At 44.6% G+C, this 11,545-nt stretch overlaps 1 protein-coding gene across 1 annotated transcript in view; it reads left to right on the top strand.

Moving 5' to 3' along the window:
• LOC132020017 (prostaglandin F synthase 1-like) overlaps window positions 1-11,545 on the top strand; it is a 147,081-nt gene that overhangs the window by 114,238 nt on the left and 21,298 nt on the right. The gene's annotated exons all lie outside the window — the stretch shown is intronic.

Below are 11,545 nucleotides of genomic sequence, written 5' to 3'. Positions count from 1 at the left end.
AGGAAGGACACTATATCATACTCAAAGGGTCTGTCCAACAAGAAGATTTAACAATTTTAAATATCTATGCCCCCAATGTGGGAGCAGCCAACTATATAAACCAATTAATAACAAAATCAAAGAAACACATCAACAATAATACAATAATAGTAGGGGACTTTAACACTCCCCTCACTGAAATGGACAGATCATCCAAGCAAAAGATCAGCAAGGAAATAAAGGCCTTAAACGACACACTGGACCAGATGGACATCACAGATATATTCAGAACATTTCATCCCAAAGCAACAGAATACACATTCTTCTCTAGTGCACATGGAACATTCTCCAGAATAGATCACATCCTCGGTCCTAAATCAGGACTCAACCGGTATCAAAAGATTGGGATCATTCCCTGCATATTTTCAGACCACAATGCTCTAAAGCTAGAACTCAACCACAAAAGGAAGTTTGGAAAGAACCCAAATACATGGAGACTAAACAGTATCCTTCTAAAGAATGAATGGGTCAACCGGGAAATTAAAGAAGAATTGAAAAAAATCATGGAAACAAATGATAATGAAAATACAACGGTTCAAAATCTGTGGGACACAACAAAGGCAGTCCTGAGAGGAAAATATATAGCGGTACAAGCCTTTCTCAAGAAACAAGAAAGGTCTCAGGTACACAACCTAACCCTACACCTAAAGGAGCTGGAGAAAGAACAAGAAAGAAACCCTAAGCCCAGCAGGAGAAGAGAAATCATAAAGATCAGAGCAGAAATCAATGAAATAGAAACCAAAAAAACAATAGAACAAATCAACGAAACTAGGAGCTGGTTCTTTGAAAGAATTAATAAAATTGATAAACCCCTGGCCCGACTTATCAAAAAGAAAAGAGAAAGGACCCAAATAAATAAAATCATGAATGAAAGAGGAGAGATCACAACTAACACCAAAGAAATACAAACTATTATAAGAACATACTATGAGCAACTCTACGGCAATAAATTTGACAATCTGGAAGAAATGGATGCATTCCTAGAAACATATAAACTACCACAACTGAACCAGGAAGAAATAGAAAGCCTGAACAGACCCATAACCAGTAAGGAGATTGAAACAGTCATTAAAAATCTCCAAACAAACAAAAGCCCAGGGCCAGATGGCTTCCCGGGGGAATTCTACCAAACATTTAAAGAAGAACTAATTCCTATTCTCCTGAAACTGTTCCAAAAAATAGAAATGGAAGGAAAACTTCCAAACTCATTTTATGAGGCCAGTACCACCTTGATCCCAAAACCAGACAAGGATCCCATCAAAAAAGAGAGCTATAGACCAATATCCCTGATGAACACAGATGCGAAAATTCTCACCAAAATACTAGCCAATAGGATTCAACAGTACATTAAAAGGATTATTCACCACGACCAAGTGGGATTTATTCCAGGGCTGCAAGGTTGGTTCAACATCCGGAAATCAGTCAATGTGATACAACACATCAATAAAAGAAAGAACCAGAACCATATGATACTCTCAATAGATGCTGAAAAAGCATTTGACAAAGTACAGCATCCCTTCCTGATCAAAACTCTTCAAAGTGTAGGGATAGAGGGCACATACCTCAATATCATCAAAGCCATCTATGAAAAACCCACCGCAAATATCATTCTCAATGGAGAAAAACTGAAAGCTTTTCCGCTAAGGTCAGGAACACGGCAGGGATGTCCATTATCACCACTGCTATTCAACATAGTACTAGTCCTAGCCTCAGCAATCAGACAACAAAAGGAAATTAAAGGCATCGAAATCAGCAAAGAAGAAGTCAAACTATCACTCTTCGCAGATGATATGATACTATATGTGGAAAACCCAAAAGACTCCACTCCAAAACTGCTAGAACTTGTACAGGAACTCAGTAAAGTGTCAGGATATAAAATCAATGCACAGAAATCAGTTGCATTTCCCTACACCAACAACAAGACAGAAGAAAGAGAAATTAAGGAGTCAATCCCATTTACAATTGCACCCCAAACCATAAGATACCTAGGAATAAACCTAACAAAAGAGGCACAGAATCTATACTCAGAAAACTATAAAGTACTCATGAAAGAATTTGAGGAAGACACAAAGAAATGGAAAAATGTTCCATGCTCCTGGATTGGAAGAATAAATATTGTGAAAATGTCTATGCTACCTAAAGCAATCTACATATTTAATGCAATTCCTATCAAAGTACCATCCATCTTTTTCAAAGAAATGAAACAAATAATTCTAAAATTTATATGGAACCAGAAAAGACCTCGAATAGCCAAAGGGATATTGAAAAAGAAACCCAAAGTTGGTGGCATCACAATTCCGGACTTCAAGCTCTATTCCAAAGCTGTCATCATCAAGACAGCATGGTACTGGCACAAAAACAGACACATAGATCAATGGAACAGAATAGAGAGCCCAGAAATAGACCCTCAACTCTATGGTCAACTCATCTTCGACAAAGCAGGAAAGAATGTCCAATGGAAAAAAGACAGCCTCTTCAATAAATGGTTTTGGGAAAATTGGACAGCCACATGCAGAAAAATGAAATTGGACCATTTCCTTACACCACACACAAAAATAGACTCAAAATGGATGAAGGACCTCAATGTGCGAAAGGAATCCATCAAAATCCTTGAGGAGAACACAGGCAGCAACCTCTTCGACCTCAGCCGCAGCAACATCTTACTAGGAACATCGCCAAAGGCAAGGGAAGCAAGGGCAAAAATGAACTATTGGGATTTCATCAAGATCAAAACCTTCTGCACAGCAAAGGAAACAGTTAACAAAACCAAAAGACAACTTACAGAATGGGAGAAGATATTTGCAAACAACATATCAGATAAAGGACTAGTGTCCAAAATCTACAAAGAACTTAGCAAACTCAACACCCAAAGAACAAATAATCCAATCAAGAAATGGGCAGAGGACATGAACAGACATTTCTGCAAAGAAGACATCCAGATGGCCAACAGACACATGAAAAAGTGCTCCATATCACTCGGCATCAGGGAAATACAAATCAAAACCACAATGAGATATCACCTCACACCAGTCAGAATGGCTAAAATAAACAAGTCAGGAAATGACAGATGCTGGCGAGGATGCGGAGAAAGGGGAACCCTCCTACACTGTTGGTGGGAATGCAAGCTGGTGCAACCACTCTGGGAAACAGTATGGAGGTTCCTCAAAATGTTGAAAATAGAACTGCCCTATGACCCAGCAATTGCACTACTGGGCATTTACCCTAAAGATACAAACGTAGTGATCCAAAGGGGCACATGCACACGAATGTTTATAGCAGCAATGTCCACAATAGCCAAACTATGGAAAGAACCTAGATGTCCATGAACAGATGAATGGATAAAGAAGATGTGGTATATAAACACAATGGAATACTATGCAGCCATCAAAAGAAATGAAATCTTGCCATTTGCAACAACATGGATGGAACTAGAGCGTATCATGCTTAGTGAAATAAGTCAAGCAGAGAAAGACAACTATCATATGATCTCCCTGATATGAGGAAGTGGTGATGCAACATGGGGGCTGAAGTGGGTAGGAGAAGAATAAATGAAACAAGATGGGATTGGGAGGGAGACAAACCATAAGTGACTCTTAATCTCACAAAACAAACTGAGGGTTGCTGGGGGGAGGGGGGTTGGGAGAAGGGGGTGGGGTTTTGGACATTGGGGAGGGTATGTGCTTTGGTGAGTGCTGTGAAGTGTGTAAACCTGGCGATTCACAGACCTGTATCCCTGGGGATAAAAATATATGTTTATAAAAAATAAAAAATTAAAAAAAAGATGGTATTGTAGTGATGAACATAGACAAGTCTATTAGTGGAACAAAGCAGACCCACAAAAATATAGTTAACTGGTCTTTGACAAAAGAGCAAAGATAATCCAATGGAGAAAGATTAATCTTTTCAACAAATCCACATGTAAAAAGTGAATCTAGACTCAGACCTTAGACGTTTCACAAAAATTAACTCAAAATGGATTGGAGACCTACTTGCGAAAGTAAAATTATATAACCCTAGAAGATAACAGGTGAAAATCTAGATGATCTTGGGCACAGTGATCACTTTTTAGGCATAACACCAAGTACACAATCTCTGTAAGAAAAAAAAATCAATGTTAGCATTCATTAAAATAAAATTAAAAAAAAATCTGCTCCATGAAAGGCACCATAAAGAGAATGAAAAGACAAGCCACAGACTAGGAGAAAATATTTGTAAAACATTTATTTAATAAAGGATCGGTGGGGGTGCCTGGGTGGCTCAGTGGGTTAAGCCTCTGCCTTCAGCTCGGGTCATGATCTCAGGGTCCTGGGATCAAGCCCTGCTTCGGGCTCTCTGCTCAGTGGGGAACCTGCTTCCTCCTCTCTCTCTGCCTGCCTCTCTGCCTACTTGTGATCTCTCTCTCTGTGTCAAATAAATAAATAAAATCTTAAAAAAAAAAGTATTGGTGTTCAAAATATGCAAAGCTGTTTAAAGCCTCAACAGTAAGAAAACAAACAACCCAGTTTTAAAATGGACATAAGATCCAGACAGACACATCCCCAAAGGAGATATACAGATAAGTTTATGGAAAGTTGCTCAACATCATTTGTCTTTATAGAATTGCAAATTAAAGAAAAATGAGCTACTATTACACACCTGTTAGAATGGCCCAAATCTGGAATGCTGACAACATCAAATGCTGATGAGGCTGGGGAGCAACAGGAACTCTCATGCCCTGCTGGTGGGAATGCAAATGGTGTGGCCACTTTGGAAGACACTTTGGCTGTTTCTTATAGAACTAAATATACTCTCACCATAGGATCTGCCAATTGCACTTCTTGGCATTTACCCAAATCAGATGAAAACTTAAGTCCACACAGAAAACTTCACACAGATGCTTGTAGCAGCTTTTCCTAATTGCCAAAGTACATAGAGAGGATCTGGACACAATAATTACATTCATACTGTAGAATTTTATTCAGTAAGAAGAAGAAATGAAGTCTCAGGGTGTGAAAAGAACCCTAAATGCGTATTTCTGAGTAAAAAAAGCCAGTCTTACAAGGCTGCAATGCTGTATAATTCCAACTGTATGGCACTCTGGAAAGGGCAAATCTTTTTAAACAGTAAAAGGATCAATCCCTAGTTTCCAGGGATTAGGAGGAAGAGAGAAAGGAGAGGATGGATGGGTAGAGCACGGGGGAGATTTAGGGCATTAGGGCAGTGAAACTATTCAGCGTGATGTATACAGTGATGGTGGATACATGTCTTTATGCATTTTTCAGTATTCATAGAGCAGTTTAACCACAGAGTTGACCCTATGGCAAACTTCCAATCTTCGGTAATAATAGTGAATCCATATTGGCTCATCAATTGTAACAAATGTCCCACAGTCAGGCAAGACACTAATAATAGGGAAAACTTAGCTGGGGGCAGGGAGGAGCGGGGGAGAGGAAATTGGAATTCTCTGTACTTTATGTACATTTTTTTCATAAATCCAAAACTATTCTAAAAAATATCATCTATTAATAAGAACAAAAAACCATACAGTCCAATTCCTAGTCCTTCTCACAACTTTTGCCCATTAATTAAAAAAAAAAACTTTTTGAGCATCTGGTAAGAGTGAGATATTGTGACTCTTTTATGACACAACTGTTAAAAGGGTCTGATACCCGTCTAGCCTAGATGTCAGTGTTTTTGACAGTTTCAAGATCTATGAAGGTGAACTCAAATGGGAAATGGGGCCGTCTGGACTAGAAGAGCAGGTTGCCAGACTTCATCGCACAAAGCCATGTGGAGTTATCTGGGGGGAAATGGTTTTTGAAGTTACTTGCATAGGGAAGTAACTGTTTCATTTCAGCCTAGTTTTCAGTCCCACAGAAGTAAAGAGCAGTTCTTTTCTGAGCCTCTAAGAAGATTCTGAGATGAATGGCCCCTGCATCCAAGGCGGTATGCAGAGAAGAACCCTGCAGTTCTAGAACGCAGCCAAGTAGGCAAGGCTCCTAGCTTGGCAGTAACCTTTGCATTACACTCTGTGGAACTGAAGATGCCAGAAAGGGTCCTTGGCCAGGAACACCCTATGGACGTTGCAGTTCCAAACACAAAGGGGATGAGAAATCATGGAATCCTTTCTGAGATTTGGCGAAGACCCTATGAGTCAAAGGCCAGTGGGGTATGCCAATATTGGTCTACTGGGAAACAGTCTCAGGAGATCTGATATTGAGGAGAAAGAGTGTGATAATCCTGAATCCTAGCACGAGGCCTGGCTTATCACAGAATTTGGGGGCATGCGAGAACATGACTGTTTCTCATGTCAAAAATAACAGAGCAAACAAGATGATCTCTCACCATGAAACATGACCAGCAGACCCCCAACCACACGAGAAGAAATAAAAATGGTGGAGGAACTTAAAAATAATTTGGTTTGGCATATTCAAAGAAATTAAGAAGGGACAGACATTTATGGAAGAAGGAAAATAAGTAAGAAAAGACAGATGGGGGAAAGACTTTAAAGTGTTTGAGTAAGAGAGAAAACCCAGCATACCTGAGTGGCTCAGTTGGGTAAGCACCTGCCTGAGGCTCAGGTCACGATCCCTGGGTCCTGGCCCCCTCTGGGCTCCCTGCTCCCTGCTCAGTGGGGAGCCTGCTTCTCCTTCTCCTATCCCCCTCGCTTGTGCTCTCTCTCTCTCTCAAATGAATAAGTAAAAATCTTTTAAAAAAGAACCACCTTCACTAGATGCAATAAACAGCTGTTAATTTTACTTAAATGAAGTGACTGCTTTTAGAACATACCTGATGCCTTTTTATCTGCCAAAGCCAATGACAAAAGAGTCTATTTTGATGAGTTCCATGTAAAAGAGGTTAATCAGTGTGACTTTCCCAATAAAGATCATTTTGTCTTGATCGCTTCTTTTTTGGTCACAGGTGTCCCCTGCTTCTCATAAGTTCACCTTGCGTTGTTTCGCTTTTATGAAGGACCTACATTAGTACCTGTTTTCGTTAGCTGAAAGAGAGTTAAAGATTGTTTTTTTTTTTTTTTTTTTGCTTGCTCTTGGGAGAAAAGGGGGAAAACACAGAGCCTTGAACCTTTGCAGCCGGCGGCAGCCGCAGGAACTGCACACGGAATCTGCATCCGCTGCTGGAGCTCGGAGCTGGTCTGGGAGCCTCTGAGCCCTGAGCTGGTCTGGGCCTCCCTTGGCGAGATGTGCCCTGAGTCTCAGAAAGCCCAACACAGGTGATATTTTTGCATCGGCGATGCTCGGAAATTTTTAAGCTGATTAGCCTACATTAATGGGAATTGCTTCTTCACTTTGGGCCATTAGGAAAGGTTGAGGAGGAAGGCTCCACATTTGGATGGAGGAGGTCCTGCATTTGAATTTAATCCTTAAACCACATTTACCAACCTTACTGTTTCTATAAGTGCTTTCAAGGTCAGTCCATTCCTTTTATGTATGGGGGCTCTTCCTTCTGCCTGACCTTCTTGGGGAGCCTTGCTTCTGCTCTACAGGGAACACCAAATCAGGCCAACACAGATTTCACCAGATAAATCCAGTGATTCCATCCCTTCTGGCTCGCGCTTGTGGCGGCTCTCTTGTTCAGTCGGGAAGATAGTGGCAGCCCACGTGCTCTTCTGTGCTTCCTCGTGGATCCCTTTTATGTTCCTGCAGAACCAGAGAGAAACATCTGCATCTTCCCCCAACTTTTATTTTGAACAACGTCGAACGTACTAAAAGTTTGAAAGCACAGTGTAATGAGCGTGCCTCCGCTCTCCACCGTCATTCACTGTTTGTTAATAGTTCGCTACATCTTTCTCTCTCCATTTTTGTTTCCCCTGTGGAAACTCTTAAAAATAAGTTAGAAACATCATGCTTCTGTTCAGACTGCCTCTCCCAAGAATGAAGGCATTTTCCAGTGCCACCTCTATTCCACAGCCAGGCCAGGACAAAGTATTACCACCGGGCCTGCAGCCCGCTCTCGGATATCTCCAGCTGTCCTGGGAAGGTCTGCCTCCATTTGGACCTCCCTGAACTAGAATGAAAGGTGTCAAGTGAAAATGGCCCATTCAAAATGTCGTACGAAAACCTCGGAAAAGGGCTGAGGAAGTGAGAGAGTCAGAGGAGGGACCCCTGAAAGTTAATCCCACCGGGAACTCTGGGAAGCATTAGGGAGCCTCTAGCCCCAGAGCCCTTCCAAACGGTGAGCAGCCGGAGGAACCCCACACCAGCATCTACCTGTCATTTGAGGTTTGCCTGTGGTGGTGGTGGTTGGGGGGGGCTTTAATGTCCTGGCTCTTCCCGCCCACAGTCACAGGCTGCGGTGCCAGTGAGCAGAGAAAGCCCCGAGGCAGAGAAACGTGGATGTGGTAGCTGCAGGTCCGTCCTGCATCTGTGAAATGGTGACACAGGTGGGGAGGGTCAGCGCGGCTGCCTCAGTCCTGGCAAAAGTTCCTCCACCCAGATACAATGTTGCCATTGCATTTCTTTGTGACCGTGTGTTTAGTTCATCAGGACGAGCCCCCTGCTTCTTGGTGTCTTTCATGGCCACGACATTCCCATTGCAGAAGAGGCCAGGCCACAGCCCCCTCTGGGATCTTGGTCCATGGCACCCCCCTAAAGCTCCCATACAGACCCCCTGGCTCTTGCTGTCCATCCTACAATCCAGGCACAGCCCTCGGACATAACTCTGCTTGTGCCATGGGATCTGCGTAATAACCGGTATTTGTGGCCCTCCGAGATTGGCGTGCCCGGGTCCCAGTGGTACCAGCACCATCCAGGGTTCCGACGTGGGTTCCCCATTCAAGGGCATGCATCACCAGAGAACTCCTGACTGGAGCCCTGACACCCCTCAATATCACTTAGTGTTGTTAAACCTTCCAAGCCTCTGGGGTGGTGGTTCCTCCTCCCCTCCATCGGCCTCTTATGGGAATGGACCCCATAGTAGTGGATGTTCTCGCCTGTAGTCCGGTCCCATCGTTGGCACTGCTGTTGGGACCCACAAAATGGAAGGCTGTGGAATTTCGTTCGCCATTAAAATGGGTCAGAATTCCTCCATATCTTCTGGGACGAGGTACTGAGGCACAATTATTAAAGATCCCTTAACTCAAAGTACTGCAACTCAGTCTGTATGTGACATCTCCCTAAGTCCAGTGTTAAAGGCAGGCAGAACTGAGTGGTGATGTACAGGTGACCGTCATCGCTCGAACGTGTCAACCCATCCCATCTCCCGCCCCAGGCACACAGCGTACAGAGCTCGCTGCAGCAGCTCCTCTCCTGGCATCCATCCAGCTAGCATGTTTTTGTTCTTGTGTTTATTTTTTTTTAAGATTTTATTTATTTATTAGATGGAGAGAGTGTGCAAGCAGGGGAAGCAGCAGGCAGAGGGTGAGGGGAAAGCAGACTCCCTGCTGAGCAGAGAGCCCGATGTGGGACCCCATCCCAGGACCCCAAGACCATGACCTGAGCTGAAGGCAGACGCTTGACCGACTGAGCCTCCCAGGTGCCCACGGCTAGCATGATTTACTAGATACCCGTGTTCCCAGCTGCCCAGCCTGGCTTGCGCTTGTGGGGAAGGAAGACTTTTCCCTTCCTCTTTCCTGGGTTCCTTGGCTGCTCTAAGAATCAAATTGACCTAAGACGGATTAACAGGAGGAAAACAAACTTAATTTCATACATACAGGAGCTCCTGGAGATACGGGACTCAAAGAAGTGACTGAAGTAGGCAGCTTTTATACCTTTAAGACAAGAAAACAGTAGATTTGTGAAGACTTAACAGACAAAGGAGTTTGGGCTTGGGCTTTCAAATTACTGAAAAAGTCACCCTGTTTCTACAACAGGCTCAGCCCTGAATTTCCTCTCTGGCAGGAAGGATGCCTTTTATCCTCCAAGGGCTGGGAGGGTACCCCTGACAAGTGGAATTTATTTCCTGCAAGGGATAGAGAAGGGACAGAGTGTTTTTACACAGGCCATTTCTCAAGTGACTTTAATCGAAAGTCACTTTGAGTTCAAAGTCACTTTGAAATCATTTTTATCATGAGGTATTAATCAATATACTAAAGTGGTGTATTTTGGGGTGTCCTGTCTCACACCCCATTACATTCCCATTCGAGGCGCTCAGCTGACAGTCATCTGGTTTCCTGGGGGTGGTTCCCCACTGTGGCACGTGACCTCTGCCACAGGACTGGCACAATTAAATAATACAGAAGTTTGGCATTATGTGGAAGGTATTTTGTGTGTGTGTGAGGCCTTGATATAGAACAGGCTTTCCAGGGGGAAGAGACCCTCCTCGTGGGGAGATCGACCCTGGCCCTGAGGCTCCTGGAAATGGATGGCGTGCCTCCCCAGCGTTTGCAGACCTGTTTGCTGCTGTGTGTGGCCTGGGACAGCTCAGAGGGACTACCCCCTCCCCCAAAACAGAGGATGTGAGGCAGAAGATGGATGTCTCGGATGGCTCCAGGTCCCTAGGCGGATGGTGACTGCAGAGGAGCCCACAGAGCCTACAGTGGACTCACCCGCACTCTTAATGACACGGGCCGGTACACACCCAGCGCACCTGTCTGCGCAAACTGTGTGCGGTTTACCCACTGTCCTTGGTACACGGGCTCCATGTACAGCAGCCTCCTGGGTGCTTCCTGTAAAGTGCTGTGTCGTCAGACTCGGAAACAGCTCCACTAGTAGGTCAGACTTCTGCCATCTTGGAGATCTCCCCGATGTTTCCGAGTCCAGATCTCGAGCCCAGCGATACCAGCAGGTACCACCAATGGTCCCAGCAGACTTTACTGACCCTGCCCTGCACTCATTAGCCCACTGATGTCGTGACAGGGGATGGCACTTACGTGGGTGTGGACAGCCCCTGTGGAGGCCCACCTGCTCTCCGCCCACGGAGCTCTCTGTCCCGTCCAGGCTCCCACTGATCGCTCCCATGCCCCCAGAGGACTGTCCCCGCTGGTCAGTCCGTGTCTGTTGTCTCCCACCTACTGTCCTTCTCCACTCTTGACTCTATCATGGACTTCCCTTAACGTCACCCTCTCCCATAATCACTGCCGAGATCAGCCGATTGAGTTCTCCTGTGGAACTCATGCCTCCCCTCGCCCTCCATGCCGCCATATTGGGACCCCCTTTCTCATGGATCCGCTGCCATTCCCTGGTTCCCTCTTCACTCCGGGATCTCCACCCGCATCCGGCCAGCATCCTTCTGCCAAAGCCAGGTGCAGGACTCATCCAGGGAGGAAGGATGGTTCACCCAGTGAAGGTAGATTCCTCAGGAAGTGGTGTTGCCTCTTCCAAAGAGGAGAGCATGGCAGCCAAAACTTGCAGAGCCCAAAGGGCAAATGCATGAGGCTTTAATCACTCGAATGGTGGAGACAACCACCAGCCATTGGCTTAAATCAAGGACAAGGCTCACTTGCTGAAATGATGTAGCTCTTGGCTTCACCGAGACTGACCATGGGAGTATCTGGAAAATTGTCAGAACCTCCTGTTACATGTACAGGAATGATGTAGGCAGAGTCACCCTGTGAGGGACTTGCTGTTTC

The sequence above is a fragment of the Mustela nigripes genome, chromosome 6 (assembly GCF_022355385.1).
Source record: "Mustela nigripes isolate SB6536 chromosome 6, MUSNIG.SB6536, whole genome shotgun sequence".
Lineage (NCBI taxonomy): Eukaryota > Metazoa > Chordata > Mammalia > Carnivora > Mustelidae > Mustela > Mustela nigripes.
This window is presented reverse-complemented; position numbering and strand designations above follow the sequence as displayed.